The 18950-nt window shown below is 34.4% G+C and overlaps 1 protein-coding gene and 1 pseudogene across 3 annotated transcripts in view; both read right to left on the bottom strand.

Annotated features, from left to right (window-relative positions):
- PHYHIPL (phytanoyl-CoA 2-hydroxylase interacting protein like) overlaps window positions 1–18950 on the bottom strand; it is a 74098-nt gene that overhangs the window by 25088 nt on the left and 30060 nt on the right. The window lies entirely within an intron of this gene.
- Window positions 8218–8994, bottom strand: LOC102155070 (annotated as a pseudogene).

Raw genomic sequence — 18950 nt, 5'->3', positions numbered from 1 at the left:
CCCTAACCCCATTGTTCAAGAATCAATTGCATATATAATAGTTATATCTTTATTGAAGATTATAGCTTTTTAAAATTAAGAATGACTGTCCTAATAAGTGTAACATATACTTTGAAATAATTTGTATCCTGCTTTATTTCAATTTGTATGTGTGTAGAATATCTTCGTTCATCCCTACATTTTATTTTTTGCCATACACACACACATATATATATATATTTAAGATTTTATTTATTTATTCATGAGAGACACACACAGAGAGAGAGGCAGAGAGACAGGCAGAGGGAGAAGCAGGCTCCATGCAGGGAGCCCAACGTGGGACTCGATCCTGGGTTTCCAGGATTACACATGGGCTAAAGGCTGTGCTAAACTGCTGAGCCACCTGGGCTTCCCTACACATATATTTTTAAGATTTTATTTATTTATGAGAGACACACAAAGAGGCAGAGTCATAGAGGAAGAAGCAGGTTCCCCACCAGGAGCCTCATGCTGAACTCAATCCCAGGATCCTGGGATCACAACCTGAGCCAAAGGCAGATGCTCAATCACTAAGCCACCCAGATGCATATATATACTCTAAAGTAGGTTCCATGCCTAGCATGGGGCTTAAACTCATGGTCCCAAAATCAAGAGTCATAAGCTCTATTGACTGAGCCAGCCAGTCACTCCCTTATATTTTGCTTTAAATCTTTTTCAATTATTTTGCCTTAGGTGTATCTTCTGTATTTTCACTCAATTTGAGAAATTTTGCCTTTTATTTATTTTTAAAGATTTTACTTATTTAGTCATGAGAGACAAAGAAAGAGAGGCAGAGACATAGAGGGAGAAGCACTCCTCACAGGGAGCCCGATGGGGGTCACACCCTAGACCCTAGGAAGGCAGACACTCTACCACTGAGCCACCCAGGCATCCCAAATTTTGCCATTTATTATAAATACCTAATTTACATTTATGTTTCTCCATATAAAGTCTAAAAGATGGTCACAGCCCTTAATATCTTTGTAATCTAAATGAGCAGCTTATAATGGTAATTCATACTGACATTGTATACTTAATTCATTAATTCCTAAAGTCTGGAATTAAGCTGAATGCATTTTTAGTACAAACCAGTATTAGTCCATACTTTATTGATTTTGACCTCTCAGCCCCCACCCAGAGGATATTTGGCAATGTCTGGAGATATTTTTGATCAATACAACTTGAGAAGGGTGCTACTGGTATCTAGTGAATCTACATTATGAAGTTTCATTAGTATATAAAATATCTAATCAACCAGTTAAATTAAAAACCTCAAGTAAGTCAATTGCTTAATGTCAGTGTATCTATCTTTTGGAAAATAAACTAAACAGCTGAAAAAAATTTTTTTTTCCATAAACCAGCGTTGGTTTATTTGGGCCAAATGCATGCCTTGTTGCTTGTTTCTATTCTAGCAGTGGCACTGCTCTGCTGTAAACACTGGAAGGAAGGAGGCTGCCCTCAAGCAATCTAGCAGATCACTAAGCCAGAGAACAAATGCCACAAGCTTCTTAAATGTATAGTTTTGAATGTTGTGGAATGTAGAGGTAGGCGTTCACTGCGGCAAATGTGGTGGGACACATGGGCTTGGAGCATGCTCAGAACCAGCTGTTCTAGAAGGACAGCCTTGGGCCCACCCTGACTTGACAAGGCAACCAAAATCTGCTTCAGGTTCAGCTGAAAAAAGCCGATGTTTTTTTGTTGTTGTTGTTTTGTTTTCTTTTTTAAAAGATTTTATTTATTTATTCATGAGAGAGAGAGAGAGAGAGAGGCAGAGACACAGGCAGAGGGAGAAGCAGGCTCCATGCTGGGAGCCAGACATAGGACTTGATCCCGGGACTCCAGGATCACGCCCTGGGCCAAAGGCAGGCGCTAAACCGCTGAGCCACCTAGGGATCCCCAGAATATTATTGAACTCAGTTACTATTTTTTATTATTTTTTCTATATATTATTTAGTGGTTCCCATCCATCTGAATATGTATTTTACATACTTAAGATATTACAATTTTGGACATCTAACTTCCAGAATTAAAAGTAAAAAGAATGAAGATAAATGTTTCTTAGGCATTGAAATAGACAGGAAATAATATGTGGGATTGGAGCATGATAGAAGGTAAGGATTACAGTACCCTAAACAAGAGACAGAAATAGGCCTCCATATTGAGGCAGCATTCAAGAGGACAAAGAGTAAGAGCCAAGAATAAATTGCAGGACTGATCCAGGAAGGGAAATGTGAAACAGAATAAAGAAGAAAAGTAATAGAAAAATATTAGAAACCATGGGCAGATCTGAGAGGTAAGTCAAAACCAATTCAAATTTTAAGTTTCATTTTCAATAAGATAAACTGCATTTATTTGTAGATCTCTGAATATTTATCACAAATTACACACCTCCATTATGTTAATATTCAAATTGATTTCCTATGTTGATAGTTATACTACAGCTACACATAATCTGTTAATTACAGATTGGTTATGATTGTATATACTAATCAGATGGACAAATGTTTGCCTATGCCACAAGGAACTGTTTGATTTTGAGTAAATCTTAAAACCCTCTAAACCATCCATTTCCTCATAGGGACAATGACTATTTAATAAGATAATGCAGACATATAAAACATATAAAACATTCAATATAGTATCTATCATGTTGTAGACAATAAATGTTAGATAATTTAACATTATATTCATAGGAAAAACTATATTAATTTAGTTTACCCTTGTTCTAATTAGTGTATAACTTCTCTAATTCATTCTTGGATGCTTGTGGCTTCAAATAGTTTGGAAAGATTTTTTCCTTTACAGTCCTTTAATGATGATCATTAGTGTCCAGATTATGCAAGAAATTTTTTATTTTAAATGTTTAATTTTTGTTAGTAACATAGTGCTATATTAGTTTCAGGTATACAATACAGGCATTCAAAAATTCCATACATCACCCAGTGCTCAACACAACACTCCTTAATCCCTATCACCTATTTCATTCATTCCCCCACTCACTTCCCCTCTTGTAACCAACAGTTTGTCCTCCATAGTTAGGAGTCTTTTCTTGATTTATTTCTCTTTTTTCCCCTTTGCTCATTGTTTTGTTTCTTAAATTCCACATGAGTGAAGTCATATGGTGTGTCTTTCTCTCACTGATTAATTTCACTTAGAATTATACTCTCTAGCTCTATCCATGTTATTGCAAATTCCAAGATTCCATTCTTTTTCATAGCTGAGTATTATTCCATTATATACATACACATATGTACATACACACCACATCTTCTTTATCCATTCATCAACTGATAGACACTTGGGCTGGCTATTGTAAATAAGGCTGCTATAAACATAGGGGTGCATAAATACCTTTGAATTAGTGTTTCTGTATTCTTTCAGTAAATACCCAATAGTGTAATTGCTGAATCATAGGTCTATTTTTAACTTTTTGAGGAAACTCCCTACTGCTTTCTACAGTGGCTATATCAGTTTCTCTACAGCCTTGCCAATTCTTGTTGTTTCTTGTGTTGTGGAATTTAGTCATTCTGACACCTGACGGGTATGAGGTGACACCTCATTGTGGTTTTGATTTGCATCTCATGATGGTAAGTGATGGTGAGCATCTTTTCATGAGTCTGTTGTCCAAGTGAATGTCTTCTTTGGAGAAATGTTTATTCATGTCTTCTGCTCATTTTTAATTAGATTATTTGGGTTTGAGGTGCTGAGTTGTTTAAGTTATGTCATTAGCAAATATCTTTTCTCATTCTGTAGGTTGCCTTTTCATTTTGTTGATTGTTTCCTTCACTGTGCAGAACCTTTTTATTTTGATGTAGTCCCAACAGTTTACTTTTGGTTTTGTTTCCATTGCCTCAGGAGATATAACTAGAAAGTTGCTGCAACTGATGTCAAAGAGCTCACTGCCTGTCTTCTCTTTTAGGATTTTTATATTCTCAGGAAGTCTCACATTTAGGTCTTTAATCCATTTTGATTTTATTTTTGTGTATGGTGTAAGAAAGTGGTCCAGGCTTTTTTCTATTGCATGTTGCTGTCCAGATATCCTAACACCAGTCCTTGAAGAGACTATCCTTTCCCACTAGATAGTCTTTCCTGCTTTGTTGAAGATTAATTGATCATATAGTTGTGAGTTGATTTCTGGGTTTTCTATTCCATTCTATTGATCTATATGCCTATTTTTGTGCCAGTACTGTATTGATTACTACAGCTCCGTAATATAACTTGAAGTCTGGAATTGTGATACCTCCAGTTTAGTTTTTTTTTTTTTTTCACGATTGCTTTGGCTATTCGAGGTCTTTTTTTCCACACAAACTTTAGGATTGTTTGTTCTAGCTCTGTGAAAAATGTTGGTATTTTGATAGGGATTGCATTAAATGTATAGATTTCTTTGGGTAGTATAGACAATATTTGTTCTTCTAGTCCATTTATTTGTGTTCTGTTGATTTTACTTCATCAGTGTTTTAGTTTTCAGAGTACAAGTCTTTCACCTGTTAGGTTAGGTTTATTCCTAAGTATATTATTATTTTTAGTGCAATTGTAAACGCAATAGATTTCTGTATACTGATTCTGTATTCTGTGACTTTACTCATTTCATTGATCAGTTCTAGCATATTTTTGGTGGAATCTTTCAGGTTTTCTATATATAGTATCATGTCATCTGCAAATACTGGAAGTTCTACTTCTTCCTTACTATGTGGATGCCTTTTATTTATTTTGTCTGATGGCTGTGGCTAAGACTTTCAGTACCATTGAATAATAGTGAGAACGGACATCCTTGTCTTGTTCCTAACCTTACAAGAAAATCTCAGTTTTTTCTCATTAAGGATAATGTTAAGCTGTGGGTTTTTCATATATGGCCTTTATTATGTTAAGATATGTTTCCTCTAAACCTTCTTTGTGGAAGGTTTTTATCATGAATGGATGTTGTACCTTTGTCAAATGCTTTTTCTGGATCTTCTGAAATGATTGCATGGTTCTTATCCTTTCTCTTATTGATGTGACATATCACCTTGATTGATTTTTGTGAATACTGAACAAACTTTGCAACTCAGAAATAAATCCCACTTTATCATGGTGAATGACTTTTTTTTAGTATACCATTGGATTCAGTTTGCTTGTACTTTGTTGAAGGTTTTGTGTTTATGGATAAACATAGGATATTAGCCTATAGTACTCTTTTTATAGTGGTATCTTTATCTGGTTTTGGTGTCAAGGAAATGCTGGCCTCATAAAATGAATTTGGAATTTTTCTTCCTTTTCTATTTTTTGGAATAGTTTGAGAATAGGTATTAACTCTTCTTTAAATGTTTGGTAGAATTCACCTAATGAAGCTTTCTGGTCCTGGATTTTTGTTTGTTGAGAGTTTTTTGATTACTGACTCAATTTCATTGCTGGTAATTTGTTCAAGTTTTCTACTTCTCCTTGTTTCATTTTTGGTAGTTGATATGTTTTTAGGAATTTATTCATTTCTTCTAGGCTGTCTAATTTGTTAGCAGACAGTTTTTCATAATGTTCTTACAATTGTTTATATATCTTTGGCAATGGTTGTTATTTCTCCTCTCTCATTTGTGATTTTGAGTCCTTTCTCTTTTTCTTGAGAAGTATGGTTAGAAGTTTATCAATTATACTGATTTTTTCCCAAAGAAGTAGCTCCTGATTTCATTGATCTGTTCTATATGTATTTTGTTTTTTAGCTTCTATATAAGTTACTTATGCTTTAATGTTCATTATTTCCTTCCTTCTTCTGGTTTTAGGTTCTGTTTGTTGTTCTTTTTCTAGCTCTTTTAAGTGTAAAAGTTAGACTGTCTATTTGAAATTTTCCTCGCTTCTTAAAGTAGGCCTGTATTTCTATAAACTTTCTTCTTAGAACCAGTTTTCCTTTATCCCAAAAGTTTCAGACCACTGTGTTTTCATGTTCATTTGTTTCCATGTGATTTTTAAATTTCTTCTTTAATTTCCTGGTTGGTCCACTCATTATTTAGTAGCATGTTATTTAACCTCCATGTATTTGTGGTCTTTCTAGTTTTTTTTTTTTTTTTATGTTGACTTCTAGTTTCATAGTGTTGTGGTCCAAAAAGAGGCATAGTATGATTTTCATCTTCTTGAACTTGTTGAGGCTTGTTTTGTGGCCTAATATGTGGCCTATTCTAAAAAACTTTCCATGTGCACTTGAATGTGTATTCTGCTGTTAGGATGGAATGTTCTAAATATCTGTTAAATCCATCTGATCCAATGTGTCATTCAAAGCTACTGTTTTCTTGTTTATTTTCTGTTTAGATTATCTGTCCATTGATGCAAGTGGAGTGTTAAAATCCCCTACTATATTTTATTACTATGGATTAGTTCCTTTATGTTATTAACTGTTTTATGTAATTGCGTACCAATATTGAATGCATAAATATTTATCTTTGCTATCTCTTTTTGTTGGATTGTCTCCCTTATGATTATATAGTATCCTTCTTTGTCTATTTAAAGTCTACTTTGTACAATGTAAGTATTCCTACTCTGGCTTTCTTTTGACATCCATTTGCATAATAAACTTTCTCCATCCTCACACATTTAATCTGCAGGTGTCTTGTAGGTAGTATATAGACGGGCTTTTTTTTTTTTTTAAATCTATTCTGTCTAGCCTATGTTTTTTGATTGGAGCATTTAGTCCATTTACATTTAAGGTAATTATAGATAATATATATTTATTTATCATTTCATTGTCTTATAGTTGTTTCTGAAGATTATCTGATTTTTTTTAACTTTCTTTCATTACTTTCTCTAGTTCATTTGTTTAGAGATATATTTGGATTTCTTTACCTTTACACATTACTTATCTATTAGTGGGTTTTGATATATGGTTACCATTAGGTTTACATATAACCTCTTCTGCACATAGCAACCTTTATTAAATTGATGGTTGTTTAAGTTTGAACCCATTCTTTTCTCCTTTTCTCCCCATGTTTTAAGCATATGTTGCTACATTTTATCCTTTAATTTTTTGAGTTTCTTGACTGATATTTTACAGGAATATTCTTGCCTCTCTTTTGTTTTCTACCTTTATAATCTCACTTTTGGTCTCTTTTTTACTACTCAGAGTTCCCTGTAATATTTCTTGGAGGATGGTTTAGTGGACATGAACTCATTTAGGGTTGTTTGTCTGAGAAATCCTTTATTTCTTCTTCCATTCTGAATGATAGCTTTGCTGGATAGAGTAGTTTTGGCTACAGATTTTTCCCTTTCAGTATTTTGAATATATCATGCCATTTTCTCATGGCTTGCAAAGTTTCTGTTGAAAAAGTCTCATGCTAGCCTTATGGGTTTCCCTTGTAAGGTACTGTTTTCTTTTGTCTTACTGCTTTAAATTTTATCACTATATTTTGCAAATTTAATTAATATCTTGGCTATATGTCTGCTTCTGTTGATTTTGATGAGTGTTCTCTGTGCGTCTCAGATCTGGATATCTGTTTTTCCCCAGATTAGGGAAGTTTTCAACTATTGTATCTTCAAATAAATTACTTGCCCCCTTTTCTGTCTCTTCTTCTTCTGGGATTCCCATAACATAAATGTTATTATGTTTAATGGAGTCACTGAGTTTCCTAAGTCTATTCTCATGCATAATTCTTTTTTCTCTCTTTTGTTCAGCTTGATTACTTTCCATTACTCTGTCTACCAGGTCACTAATTTGTTCCTCTGCTTCTTCCAACCTGTTGTTCATTCTATCAAGCACGTTTCTCATCTCATTTATTGAGCCCTTTATCTCTGCTATGTTATTCCTTATCTCTGTGTTAAGGGTCTCACTAATGTCTTCCTCTCTTAAGTCCAGTGAATAGCCTTATGATTACTACTTTAAATTCTGTCAGGCATGTTATCTATTTTGCTTAGCTCTCTGTGGCCTCATCCAGTCTTTCATTTGGGATAATTTTCTGTCTTCCCGTTTTGTCTAAGTTTTGATGCCTGTTTCTCTGTGTTAGTAAAGTCAGCTATGTCTCCTGTTCTTGAGGTTAATAGCTTTATGAAGAAGAGATCCTGGAGTGCCTTGAGCCTAACACTCCCGAGAAGGTCTCCAGTGTGTGTGCTGGGTGTACTCTGCTATTTTGTCCTGGCCACTTTATGCTTCAGGCCAATAAACTGCAGAGGCTCTCTTTCCCCTGTTGTGGGTACTGTTTGGTCCCTGGTCTGAATGTGGTACATGTTTTTTTTTTTTTTTTTTTTTTTTGGCTGTGTACATAGGGTGCTTTATTCTCCATAGAGTGATACATGCTAAGATGGGTTGGGCTTGGGCCAATGTCCCCATATGTACAGAACTGAATAAAGTGGGTCTCTGAGAAGAAGTCTGATTTGCCTTAATGTGGAAAGGGAGAGGGGGAAAATGGAGATGGACATTACAACCAGAGATGTGTTCAGTCCTGTGCTGGTTCTGGCCTGGAATGCAGGGAGATAAGGCAGCTCTTAGGGTAGTCACTTCCAGGCTGGGGCTCCCTGCCGAGCTTGGAGGGCCTTCTGTACCACATCTTCCCACTGGGCATCTGAGATCTCCCAAGCCCAGGCAGGAACCCCTGGTGCAGGCAGGCTTACTCCAGCCATCGTCCTTTTCACCAGCTCCACATGTTCCAGGTCCATGGGAATAGAGCTGTGGTTGCTCAGTCCGGTAGCTCCCTCCTCCTCTTCATCGTTGCTGTCTACTGGTGGGTCTGGCAAATGAAGCCCCAGTGCCTGGATCCGATACTGAATATCAGCAACTACGTCTTCACTAACCCCCACCGGTGCCAGCTCCACCTCCTCTTGTTCAGGATCTTGGTTCAGGGGCTGATAGGAGTAGCCAGCTGGGCCTGCCCCTGTTTCCTCCTGCTCTTCCTCAGGCTCCTCGCTGCTCCAATCCCCAGTGCCTTCTGTAGGGCCCTGGTGTGGCCCCAGTTCCTAATTCGGATTGGGGAAAATATGCTCAGGGCCCATGGTATCTCCCCCTAGAACTACTGCTGCCATCCGGGCAGGGGCCGCTCGGAGCCTGCGGCTGAACCCCTGAATGTGGTACATTTTAACTAGATCTGTTTGTGAAGTGAGACCTATCACCACCACTATCAAAACTGAGGCACCACAAAACTTCCTTGTCAGGAGACACAGTGACAGATGAGCTGGCCTTCTGGAAGGGGTTTGCCACGCTGGGACTGAGGCAAATCTGCCCAGGAGTAGTGGTTCCACTGGAGTGTGGAGGGGGCAGGGCCTAGTGTTACTTGGTGAATGTTAGCGCTGTACTGTTTTCCAAAGATGGCCTTATGCTTATGCTGAAGGCTGAGGGAGGGAAATGGCATTGGCCAGTTTCTTTGTTCACAGTGGTGTCTCTCCATGAACAATACCTCTCTGGGATGTGCAAATATTCTCCAAGATAAGCAAATATCCTCCCCACTGTGTGCCCCAGGCATTCTTTAGATCACTGTTTCCATGCTGTATGTCTGAGATTGTTTTCCTGCACTCTCTCCTAGAGCAGCCTCAGTGCCCTCTGGCCTCTTTCCTACTGACCTTTAACACTCCAGGCCTTAAGTCCTGCTGCTTATAAAAACTCATTAAATTGAGTCCCTTTCACTTTCCAAGCTGATTCCATGGGGTTCTTTTTCTGTGTGTGCTCTTATGTGCTAGTGTGTTCTCTCACCCTTCTCCATGACTGTGGCTCCCTCCTCACTGCAGTAGTCACCATCCATTTTCCTCCTAAACTGTGTCTCCACACATCTTACCTTTTTCTATGTAGCTTCTTCTTTTCCTTTAGTTGTAGGGTTTGTTCTGCCAGTCTTTAGGTCAATTTCGGGGGTATTTAGGATGATCTGATAGTTACCTAGTTGAATTCCTGAGACAAGGTAAGCCTAGGATTCTTCTCCATCATCATCTTTCAACCTCTATGCAAGTTTCTAGTAAATTCATATATGTTGAAAGAGAGTAATTACCCCATGCTGTAAATTACCCCATGCTTCTGTATTGAATATACTCTTACCTTTTTTTTTAAGCCAAATTACTTTGCTGATCCTATCTAATTTCCTGTCTTTAAGGTGTTATTTAATCTTTTAAGTTGCTATCCTGCTTGGTGTATTACAACTCTCTACAACCCTCTGGTTGTATTTTTACACAATATATCACTTTTTTATTACCTCACCTATGCAGCTAATCCTTAAGCCTCTCTTTATGAATTATTTCTCTTACATTTATGCTTATAGCACATCTGCACATTTTCATTGTTATTTCACATCTAAATCATTAATAAAAATGTTTAAAAGCATACTGTCCCAATAACCATAGTATCCAAATGGCATTTCAATATGATTTTGGATCTTAAAATATCTATTCTGTGATTACATTTCCTGAGTTTAGATCCATGTAACAGTACTTCTTTATTATAAGAATTCCAATTAATTTTTCAAGAAAGTTTTATGAGATACTTTTTTACTCTTCAGCAATGATGAAACTGCATTTATTTAACCAACTGCAGCACTATTGAAACCTCCTGATACCAAATGTTTTTTCACAGCCTCTCATTACTTCAGGGGTTAGAAGTTACAAAGGGAGGATGTAAAAACTCAACTATCGTAATATTAGGAAAACAGTTCCACAGGGAACATTGGCACCTGATTACTAATGAAAACTTTTCCTCTCTGTAAAGGGAATCTATGTGGTTAAAAGCAGGGATATAATCGCCCTGGAATGACATACTCTCAAGTCTAAGACACTAATATTCAAAACAATTTGAGTGCATTTAATTTACAATGCTCATGAATTTTAGGATTTTGAGTTTTTGTGTGAAACCAAAACTATCTCTGTGGTGCTGACCCTTCACATATACCTCCAGATTCTCCAGTTTACAGACAAACATAAAATTCTGGCACTTCTCACATAAAAAAAGAACAAGACTAATGCTTCATACTCTTTGTAGACTTATCTCTCTCAGCCATATCCATTGTTAAATTCCAAGTTAAATTGTCTAATCAATTTTAAAATGAATATGATCACTGCCCCTAAAGTTAAACTGAAACATTAAATAAGCAGCAAAATGAAAAAGTATAACTCATTCAATATCTACTGTACAATTAAATTACTCAAAATATACATATATGGGCTTAAAATAGTGAATAAAAATAGCAATGATTTTGTCATTTCTCCTTATAAAAGCAAATGGCAATGGTGATGATAAGATGAACACTTTTTGTTAAACATGCTTAAAAGATGAAGCAAATTTGTTTTCACTTGTCTTGATATTCAAATGTTAAAACTATTTATAATAAAACAAAAAAGCCTTTCACAGTTGTTGACAATAATAAAACTGAAACAAAAGAAACAATTTGTATGATTGAAAAAAACACTAGGTAACAATGGTAGACATCAATTGTCCCACTGAGGTTCTCTCACTAGCTGAGCAAATCAAGGTAAAAATTTTTGTTAACTACAAAATACAACATTTAAATATAGCATTAGATCAAAGCCTTTTAGTAACAGAAACATTTACTGAACACCTATACCTGCTAGGCAGTGTTCTGAGTGTTTTACATATATTATTAATCCTCATAAATTTAATAAGTATTATTATCATACCATTTTAACAGATGAGGAACCTCAAGTACAAAGAAATTGTATGACCTGCCCAAGGTCAGATAACTATTATAAAAGCTAAAATATCAACCTAGGAGGCCTGGCATTAAAATGTAGGTTGTTAACCATGTAATACAGCTGCCTTATCATAGTTGTTCTAGAACTGTTTGTAATGTTTTGGGCAAATCACTTAATCTTCATTGTTTCCTCATTTGTAAAATAAAAGAACTGATCTGTATTAGAGTCTTTTTAAAGTTATTTCCAACTCCGTATCTGCTTACCACACTTTTCCTCAAGTGAATATTCTTAAGCTTCTTGCATTTATTAGTTAACAGCATTTTCCATCATCTCATGATGAAATTAAATACATCCTTACACCCAGGAATTCAATTATTTTCTGATAGCATTTCATTCTAATGGAGCAATTAATTGGGACACCATGGTGTAGTGGAGTAGCTTAATATCTCTTACTGACATGTTACACAACCTTAGCCAAGTCACTTCTCTTGAACACAAGTTCCTCTTCTTTAAACCAGGGGGACTTGTTAATGCGTTCCATTATTTTTAGTGTTCTTTTATTGTTCTTGATTTGAAAATCCCAAATGATAGAAAGAACACAACTGATCAACTTTAATTTACTTAAAAGTTAACCATTTATATCTATCTTTTTTGTCATTTTATATTATTAAATCCTCAACAAGGGCACCCAGGGGCAGATAAAAGTAGAAGTGAGCAAAACACAGATCTATTTCTTGTTTTTTAGCAACTCTGCACAAAAATGGCATGAAAAAAATCAGGACCTACATTAAAATTAGAGTCTGAACTGCTTTTGCTGCTCCTTTTATTCAGGACTAGAGAACAAAATACAAGTTGTTTGCATAATCCTATTCTCTGCTATTTCAATTTACCTGGCATTTCCTGGTCCTTTGTTATTTTTGTATGTATTAGTAAGAACAATGTTTTGTGTTTAGTGCCTTATAGTCAACTAGAAACTAAGGAAGACATACATTTGAAGTGGAATTGTAGCATGAGTTTAAACCTATCTTAGAGAAAAAGATACTTGTTCATTATGGATGTCAACTCAACGTTCTTCCTTCTTCCTTCTTCTCTAATAATGACCCTTGTTCACCCATTGTATTTAGCAATCTTAAAAAATTATTAAGCTATAAAGTGAATTAATTTGATTAACATATATAAAGGTACTTCCATATAGTAAAATACAAGCATCAATTATCAAGTCTCAAACTTCCTGCAAAATAGTAGTCACTATCTATATCAAAATGAAAATAAATAACTTTACATGTAAATGGATCTCATTAGCATAATGTTGTGACTTATAAAAGCAATTATGGATATAACAGTTTGGGATATAAAATAAATAAACTTCATGGAACTCTACATACAGAAACTTGCTGATGAGCCTTTCGTTTATTCCCAGTGGATGACTAAAGGCATTTTTATTTTTATTGTAGGAAACTTATTGATGGATACTTCATTTTTGCATATCACATTTTAGAAAATAAATACCAAACTATACAAAGAATACCTACATGTACAAAATGCTAAACTACTGACACTATAACAATTTATTCCTAACTCTATTTCTTTGGCTTTCTATTTTTTTTTTCATTTTTTTAAATAGCACTTTATTTATTTAGAAATACATACAGGGAAAAGTCCCAACATGACTAAGGGATATCAGAAAGTCTCTCAAATTATAGAATATTATTTTTCTGCATGTAGTCAATACCAGCTCATGTCAAGCAAACTTATACAACATGATGAGAATTCCACAGCTTCCCTAAAGGAATAAATATTGCATACAAAATCTGTATTCCTACATTGGAATAAGAGATGAGAGATATCATCAGGTTAATGAAGTTTATTTTTCATGGCCCCTTATTTGCATGATCTCCTTCCATAGTCTAGTATACAACTGTTTATGTATAATTATGTATTCTTTTTTTCTAAAGAGGGTCCTCCAAATTATTTAAGGTTGAGGTGACAGTATTTATTTAGAACCACTCCTCCAGAGTAGGTATAAATATTTTTTGAATAACTATATTAATATAGCCAATTTTAAACTATTCTTTACCTTTAAATTTTTTAAATAAAAATACACCTTTATATAAGTGTATACTTTAAGATACTTTCATACAACAGATACATGATGATTTGATATACATATACAGTGAAATGATTGCTGCAGTAATTATTGATTTGATATACATATACAGTGAAATGATTGCTGCAGTAATTATTGAGTTATTAACGTACTTCCTCACAGTTTCTATTTTTTTAAAAATGAAAATACCTGAAATCTATAATCTTAGCAAATTTTCAGTATTCAATATAGTATTATTAGCTATAGTCATTATGCAGTACATTAGATGTCTAGACTTATTCATCCTATGTAACTGGAACCTTTTACCCTTTGGCCAAAATCTCTACATTTCCTCCACCTCCCCGCCTATTAGCCATCATTCTATTTTCTGCTTCTACACATTCAGCTTTTTTAGATTGTACATATAAGTGAGATCACGTAGTTTTTTCCTTATGTGTCTGGACTTACTTTACTTAGCATAATGTCCTCCAGGTTCATCCATGTTGCTGCAAAGGGCAGGATCTCCTTCTTTAAGGCTGCATAATACCACTGCACATCTATACCACAAATGTTTTATCCATTTATCTAGTGATTGACATTTAAATTGTGTTCATAAGTTGGCTACTGTAAATAATGTTGCAATAAACCTGGGAATGCAGAGTATCTCTTCAAGGTACTGATTTCATTTTCTTTAGGTATAAGTCCCAAATAAAAGTTTCTGGATCATGTTATTAGCAAGAATAATAGACAAGACCAGAAATTAAAAGGCATTGGAATCAGAAGGGAGGGCAGCCTGGGTGGCTCAGTGGTTTAGTGCCACCTTCAGCCCAGGGTGTGATCCTGGAGACCCAGGATCGAGTCCCACATCAGGCTCCCTGCATGCAGCCTGCTTCTCTCTCTGCCTTGTGTCTCTGCGCCTCTCTCTCTCTCTCTCTCTCTCTGTGTCTCTCATGAATTAATAAATAAAATCTTTAAAAATGATGAAATCATAAGGGAATAAGTAAAATTATCTCTTTACAGATTACAAAATCCTACACGTAGAAAACTCTAAAGTCTCTGTGTGCGCGCGTGCACATGCACACACAGTTTGAACTAATACATGAATTCAGTAAAGTTAAAAGATATAAAACCAATATATGAAAATTCCTTATGCCAATAATGATCAGAAAAGAAAATAAGAAAATAATCTCATCTACAATAGCATCAAAGAGAATAAAATATTTAAGAAGGAAGATTTATTTTAAGATTAAAATATTAATCAGGAAGTCAGAAATCTGTACACACTGATAGCTATAAAATACTGATGAAAGAAACTGAAGAAGATACAAATAAATGAAAAGATACCTGACGTTCATAGATTAGAAGAATATTGCTAAAATGTCCATAGTGCTCAAAACAATAAAGAGATATAATTCCTTATCAAAAGTCCAATGATTTTCATAAAATAGGAAAAAAAATCCCAAAATTAACATTGAACAACAAAAAACTTCAAGTTGCCAAAGCAATCTTGAGAGAGAAGAACAAGAGTTGGAGGAATCACATTTCCTGATTTCAAGTTATAATACCAATTATAGTAATCAAACAGTATGGTAGTGGACTGGCATAAAACAGACACATAGACCAATGGAACATAAAAGAGAGTCCAGAAATAGAACAAACATATATGGTCAACTAATTTTACACAGGGGAATGAAGAATACACAACGTGGAAAGGATAGTTTCTTTAATAAATGGTGCTGGGAAAACTGGATATCCACATGCAAGAGAATGAAACTGGATCCTTATCTTACGCCAGACACAAAAAGCAACTGAAAATGGATTAATAACTTAAACATAAGACCTGAAACCATAAAACTCCTAGAAAACACAGGGAAAAAGTTCCTTGACACGGATTTTGGCAATGATTTTTTTGGTAAAACATCAAAAGCTCAGGTAATGAAAGTAAAAATAAGTGAGACCACATCAAATTGAAAAGTCTCTACATTGCAAAGGAAGTAATCAACAGAATGAAAAGGCAACCTACAGATTCAGAGAAAATATTTGATAACCATATATCTGATAAGGGGTTAAAATCCAAAATATATAAGAAATCCATACAATTAAGTAGCAAAACAAAATAAAATGAAAAAAGAAAAGAAAAAAACAAGTAATTCCATTAAAAATGGGGAAAGGACCTGAATAAACATTTTTCTATAGAAGACATAAAAATGGGCAACAGATATACGAAAAGGTGTTCAACAAAGCGTTATCATCAGGGAAATGCAAATCAAAACCATAGTATAAGATATCATCTCACACTGGTTAGGATGGCTATTATCAAGAAAGAAAAAAGGTAAGTGTTGATGACAACATGGAGTAAAGGGAATCCTTGTACATTGTTGGGAATATTAATTGATATAGCTATTATGGAAAATAGTATGGAAATTCCTCAAAAAATATAACCTATTCTTCAAAGTTGATCTCAAATCTCATCTCTGAAAGCTTATCCTGATGACTCAAGGGTCTACAGACAGCTTCTCTCAGAATGTTATAGAACTCTGTCAGTATTGCATAGCCCACAGATTCTTCTATTCTACCCGATTTCTATATTACATGGGTTTTGGAATCACGTAAGACTGATATCTTAAAAAAAAAAAAAAAAAGACTGATATCTTTGCTACTTCTAGTTCTATGATCTTGCAGAGATTACTTGAAGTATTTATGATCAAGTAGTTCATCTTAAAGATTGTGAAAATTATACTGCATCAGGAGAAGGAATTTTACCATGAAAACTAAGGAAGCCTAAGTATCCAGGACCCTTCACTTGTACTTGTACATGGTACTTTATTGTGTAGCCATAATTATGTATTGTTTGTTTCTCAAATAGGATGCTCAAAATTGTATAAACTTCAGACACCACAAAATCTGGATCCATACCTGCCTCTAGTAAGAAAATTACAAATATGCAGGCCCAATGTGTTTAAAAACAAGAGCAGCCAGTTAAAAATCTTTAGCTCAGGGATTTGGATGACTCAGAGCATTAGTAGTGGCACTTCTGAGTATGATTTCAATGAAACTTATGGCTTTTGTTTTTATGTTTTTATTTAAATTCAGTTTAGTTAACATATACTGTAATATTAGTTTTAGGAGTAGAAGTTAGTGATTTATCAGTTGAATATAACATCCAGTGCCCTCCTTAATGCCCATCACCCAGTTACCCCATCCCCCCACTCACCTCCCCATCAGCAACCCTCAGTTTGTTGCCTATAGTTAAGACTCTCTTATGCTGTGTCTTCCTGTTTTTATCTTATTTTTCCTTCCTTTCCCCTATGTTCATCTGTTTTATTTCTTAAATTCCACATGAGTGAAATCATATGGTATTTTTCTTTCTCTGACTTATTTTGCTTAGCATAATACCCTCTAGTTCCATCCACATCATTGCAAATAGTAATATTTCATTCTTTTTATGGCTGAGTAATATTCCATTGTGTATATATACTACTTCTTTATTCATCAGTAAAACTCATGTTAATGTTAGAAAACTATTCTTTGAGTGGCCAATTGGAAGGTAACACACCGAGTGAAGACAGAATAAATGTTTGCTCTTAGTCCAAGATCACAAAGGTTTATGTTGACACCATACCTGAATCTCTGTGTTTCTTCTGATAAGGTCCTTAAAAAGAACTGCTTATCAGATGAAGGTAGGAATGATGGCATGCTATTAATATACTTAGTAGGAAGTGATATACATTAAGTTTTCCTTACATCTTAGTTATTAATCATCATAAATACATTAGTTATCTAAATTTATTTTTTAATTGGATAAAGATTTATAGATATTATGTACCATATTTTTAGATATTTTTTCTACATCTGTACCTTCATTGTGATAGACAACTTTGTGAAAAAATACTGAAAAGTACAAAATACATGACAATATAATAACATCACAGATATCATATGCACAGAAACAGTTAAAACATTTCAAAAGCAAGTATTTCTTTGAAATACAAATATCATAATTATATTTCATAGAGAAAAGTGAGGAAGATGTACATTTTCCTCTGCACTAGAAATTCAAAATTGGAAGCTTAAAACATACATAATAGTTGTTATTGACACATTACTTATTCCTTTCATTTCATTCCAGTTTTCACCAGCAAGTATACTTAAAAATACCAGAGAAACTATTGCATCATAAAGTGTTTTCTTTTAAAACTGAGACTATTTGTATTCATAGCATTGTTATAAAATTGATCATCACACTGGAATATATCTTCCTAAATATAAAGAATACACCATTTCCCCCTATCACTTCAAATTCTCCTTATACTTGAAAACTAAAGTGTTTCAATTGCAAAATAAAGATTGGAGATAATGTGTTTTTGTTAAAAGTTGTCTAGTATACTATCACTTGCCACCTCAGAGTTAGGAAAAAGCAAAAACAATTCTTCATAAGTAAATATATAAATTTTGAGGATTAGAATGTCACTCTAAGAATAACAAAATAAAATAAATATTACAAACTGTTTTCTCAGATATAGTTAGCTAATTGACTTACACGTTCAACTAACATTAGTTGAATGCCTTAGGTGCAAGATGATACAAAGATGAATCAATGAGACATTACAATTCATACTTTCAATAAGCTTATGCTGTACATATGCATGTGTGAGTTTGTGTCAAATTTTAATATATTTACACCTATGTATCTTTTCAGATAGTGATCCATTTCTTTGCTTCCCCTCATAACCAAACTTCTCTGATCATTTGCCAAAATGAGCTATCTCCCTTTCTTCACCTCCTATTCACTGTACTACTCCAAAACAAGTCCTGTTGACATGTCAACAATAAACATGAGTATCCACTGGATACTCTTCAGTTTTCCTCTGACTTTGCCCCTTAACAGCCTTTAACACAGTTGGTCATTTGCTGCTTCTTAAGACACGCTTTTAGTTTTTCCTCCTATCTCATTAACTACTCTCTCGTATTCTCCAGACTCCTGTCTAACCAAAAGATAATGTTTCTCAGGGGTCAACAACAGTACTGTTCAATAAAACTTCCTATAATAATGGAAATGTTTTCATATGTGCTGTTTTGTATGGCTGCCACTAGCCACATATGACTATTGAGCACTTGAAATGTGGCTAGTACAACTAAAGAACTAAATTTTAAATTTTATGTGATTTTAATTAATTTAAATTTAAATAGCCATTTGATCCTAATGAGTACTATACTGAACATCATGGCTTTAGAGAAAGCCCTCTTTTCTTACTTCTCACTATAAGTAATC

Source organism: Canis lupus, chromosome 4 (genome assembly GCF_011100685.1).
Source record: "Canis lupus familiaris isolate Mischka breed German Shepherd chromosome 4, alternate assembly UU_Cfam_GSD_1.0, whole genome shotgun sequence".
Taxonomy (NCBI): domain Eukaryota; kingdom Metazoa; phylum Chordata; class Mammalia; order Carnivora; family Canidae; genus Canis; species Canis lupus.
This window is presented reverse-complemented; position numbering and strand designations above follow the sequence as displayed.